We start from the raw sequence: 4,612 nt of genomic DNA, 5'->3' as shown, positions 1-4,612 counted from the left end.
TCCTGCTGATATGTTTCTTCAGCCTTTGGTTCAGGCTGGGGACTACCTCCACTTCCAAATATCATGTATTATATTTTTCTTATAAAGTGGGGCAGTGAAACATGGGACACTTCAGAAGCTGGCTGCATCTTGCTATAGCAAATGTTCCAAAAATGGACTTCTGCAGAAGCAGGAAATTGGAAAATGAGAAGAAAGTCCCTCTATCTGCTAAAATAAAATATAACAGCCTGTTTTAAGGACATTTTTCTTGGCCTAGCAGAATGCCACTGGCACTGCAAGCATCCTGGGTTAGTCTGTCTGTGACAGTTACTCTTTTCTAAAGGTAATAATCCCAGAATCCCATTTTACAACACACCCTGGAGCCATGAAACAAATCAAACTATCCATATTTTGCAATAGTTTCTTGGCATGATCCATGTGGTAATTAAAAAACCTTTAATGGAAATTGCTGCTGTAATTTGCAGGCTTCCTTAATCCAGTTATGGTATCTGCAGCACCTCCAGGCACCTGTCTTGTTCTCATAATACAAAATCAACAATATCATGGCAGAGCTTGAGGGAATGTCTGAAGATGATGAGAACTTAGAAAGGAATGCCTGTATGAAAACTTGGCTGGTGCTTGGCTTTTTTTTTTTTCTTTTTTCTTTTTCTTTTTTTTTTTTTTAATTTATCTAACCATTCTTTCACCAGGAAATATCACACGGACAAATTAAGTAATTTTTTTTTGCAAAGGCATCCAAGCCAACAAGCACTAAATGATTTTAACACAAAATTAATTAAAACAAAAACATTTAAACATTATAATTCTAAACATGGCCGTCAGCTACATACATGCCAAGCTACAGCAATTGCAATGCAATAAATCAGTGTGAGATATACACTAACAAAGTAAAAAAACCTGATTTTTGCCAGGACAAGGGCAAAGCTCTCTTAAATATTTTGAAACTGCAGTCTTGAAATGATCAATTTTCAACAGACAGCTGCACGAAGTTTTTTCAGTTTGTTTTGTTTTTAATGAAATTTAGCCCTTCGCTGCTGTACATGGAGTTGGTAACTACCGTTTGTTTTGTTCTGACTGGAATAACCCAACGTGTTACTTTCTAGTTTTCAAATTCTCATCCTGTCCCATTGCCCAATTTTTTCTTTCCCTTAGCACTCACGTCAAACCTTCCAATGGGAAAAATGCACAACATCCTCCTGAACTAATTCTGCTTATCAGTTTCATGAAGAGGGAAAAATCCAAACAACGGTATATACTGTCGAATGAATTCAAAATTCAACGTGTTTCTTTTGTAGGGGTTACAAAACTCTTTAGCCCATTCCAAGGAGAAATATCACCCCACCATAATACCTGGATTTTCAGTATTCAACAAGCCTTTTTTAAATTAAATATCACTATGGGGAGGTGATTGACCATGAGGGGGAAAGCACATGCAGTTAAGAGTTACCTATGTCCCCCTGTACTGGGCACTGGTGAGGCTGCATCTCAATTACTGTGTTCATCTTTGGGCCCCTCACGCCAAGAAGCACACAGAGGTGCTGGAAGGACAACAAAGCTGGGGAAGGGTCTGGAGCACAAGTGTGATGAGTTCATGGCTGAGGGAACTGGGGTTGTTGAGCCTGGAGAAAAGGAGGCTGAGGGGAGATCTTATTGTTCTCAACTACCCAAAAGGGAGGGTGTAGAGAGGTGGGAGTCAGTCTTTTCTCCCAGATAACAAGTGACAGAACAAGAGGAATGGCCTCAAGTTGCACCAGGGGAGGTTCAGACTGGATATCAGGAAAAACTTCACCGAACGGTTAGTCAAGCATTGGAACAGGCTGCCCAGGGAGGTGGTGGGGTCACCATCCCTGGTGGTATTTAAAAGATGGGTAGACGAGGTGCTTAGGGACACAGTTTAGAGGTGGAACTGGCAGTGTTAGGTTTATGGTTGGACTCAGTGATCTTAAAGGTCTTTTCCAACCACTGTGATCTCTGGTGTTGCAGCTTATTGCACTTTTGCATATTAGTGGCACAGTTCTCCACACCGATTTGCTGCCCATCAGAGTCCACTGAAGTACAAAACAAGAAATCACCCTCCACCTCACACTTTCCATTCTGGAGGGTTGCAGGTTCACACTTACTCATATTGCTGTTGTTTAATATTAATGCTCAGCCGTTGGGAGGTCTATGCTATCTCTGCCTTTCCACCTCTATAGAGCAGGAACACAAACAAATTCACCAAAGACCAACCTGACTGAGATCTCAGCCCATCTTTCAGACTCTCAGAGGTTTGCTCTGCGTGTAGCATCGTCTCTCTGTGCAGCTCCCTAAAGTGACTCTGGCAGTGCCTGGTCTCCTGTTCCCTGCAGTGAGACCATGGCTGTTCTCTGCCAGCCTTGGAGGAATCGGACAAGCTGGAGCAGGCCTGGGAAGCAGCAGTCATTGACCTGTTGCCTCTGCAGGTGGGGTGGCTGTGAATCCCCAAGCACACCTGGCCCCGCAGTGCCAGTTGGCTTGTGCCTGGGCTGTTTTTGAAGCCTACAGCCAAGTTACAGAAGAGTTCACCTTTCCCACTACATTCCCCAGGGCTGCCTCAGGTCTGTGGCTGCTTCCCTGGGTTTCATCACCCAGGATGGACAAGGGTGGTCTCCGGGAAGGCCCTACCCTGACATGCTTCACCTCATGGTGGATCAGCACAGCCAGGATGCTGGGCAACGTGCACCTGTTTGTAGAGGCCTTTACAAAAAGGACAGTAGAAGGCAGAAAATTAAACGGTTAAAATCAACAGCCTTCACTCAAGACTATTTAACGTTCATTTGTTTGAAAATTCCAGCAATATGCATTCCACAAAAAAAATAAATGTCTGATATTATTCATTTGCTGAATCTGCCTCTATCTTCTTGGAAGCACCAGATAAGACACAAAGCAAGTGGCAGGCAATTTAACCTTCCTCAGCAGACAAATACTGTTTATCTTATCATGTAAATTATGAAAATAGGCCTAGAGGATTTGGCACAGGAAACCTAACACACAATAGGTTAAATAAAGCTTTTGGAGAAAATACCAAGCAGTCTATCATTAAGACAAAGGGGTGAAGGGTAGGATGACGTGTGTTTGAACTACCAGTGTCCATTCTGAGACTAACAGAAGCTTTATAATCATTTATTGCTCTCTTACCCTGATTTTAACTGCTAAAACACAGAAAACTAATATCCTGAAATTTTCTGAAATATGGTTTGGGTTTGGTTTTGTTTGTTTGCTTGTTTGGTTTTTCTTGGGAGGGAGTTGTTGTGTTGTTTTGTTTCATTTTTTTTTATGTTGGCACTTGACACCTCTTTCTTCGAATAAGGGATGTGTGAATTAATTCATCATGCACAGTTTTCCAACTGCCTGACACCACTAGTTTGAATCAAATATTATTGGTTTCTAATTACAATCAAAAGGACATACAAAAAAATGAGATGACCAAGACATTATGGAATGAGAAAAAAATAATTTAGAATATAATCAGAGCATGGTGGATGGTATATAAAAGGAATATAGGGTGAAATAGAGAGTGAGAACAATTCCTGTGAGAGCAGAACTGAAAAGACATCTGTATCATCCACTTGTGACTGAGTCAGCATATGGCCCTTGATTAAATTCCTAAAATAATACTGACAACACTGTACTTGTTCCTTGTGCTGCTATGATGACAAACAGTCCTGGCATGAACCGTGACTAGGAGGCCCACCCTGAACCCTAACCTGTACACCTTGCAGGCACTTGACACACTCGCATTTCTCCACCTTATTTGCAAAATCTGCTGCCTGGACATGTGCAGCCTTACAAAAGGGCAGCTGCAAGATTCTCAGCTGTGTAGGCAACACCAAGTTTTGCTATCCTGTGAGTGAAGAAAGAATCAAGGCAGAAATAGCTATGATTTTGCTGCCTTCATGAGTCTGCTTTCCTCAAACTAGTGCTTACCTTGCTTGAGCCTGAAGAAAGTCTTGCCGTACACTTGGTCTTTCTAGGAAGTCAGGGATAAAGCACTGGCTGTTGAATGTGTTTTGTATTATGTTTAGCAAACACCATCTCAAAGCAAAAGAGCCTCCAAAGTCATTCTGAGGCCTTCAAATGTAAAAAATCCCCTGTAGACAAAGGTGGCAGGGAGAAAGGGGAACAAGAGAGGAGGGAAGAAGATAGTAGGGAAGAAGAGAAGAGGGAAAAAAGGAGAAAGAAGGAGAAAGAAGGAGAAAGAAGGAGAAAGAAGGAGAAAGAAGGAGAAAGAAGGAGAAAGAAGGAGAAAGAAGGAGAAAGAAGGAGAAAGAAGGAGAAAGAAGGAGAAAGAAGGAGAAAGAAGGAGAAAGAAGGAGAAAGAAGGAGAAAGAAGGAGAAAGAAGGAGAAAGAAGGAGAAAGAAGGAGAAAGAAGGAGAAAGAAGGAGAAAGAAGGAGAAAGAAGGAGAAAGAAGGAGAAAGAAGGAGAAAGAAGGAGAAAGAAGGAGAAGAAAGGAGAAAGAAGGAGAAGAAAGGAGAAGAAAAGAGAAGAAAAGAGAAGAAAGGAGAAGAAAGGAGAAGAAAGGAGAAGAAAGGAGAAGAAAGGAGAAAAAAAAAAAAAAAAAAAAAAAAAAATGGGCCAAAAGGAAAAACAAA

This window comes from Antrostomus carolinensis, unplaced genomic scaffold (genome assembly GCF_000700745.2).
Source record: "Antrostomus carolinensis isolate BGI_N321 unplaced genomic scaffold, ASM70074v2 scaffold7237, whole genome shotgun sequence".
Taxonomy (NCBI): domain Eukaryota; kingdom Metazoa; phylum Chordata; class Aves; order Caprimulgiformes; family Caprimulgidae; genus Antrostomus; species Antrostomus carolinensis.
This window is presented reverse-complemented; position numbering follows the sequence as displayed.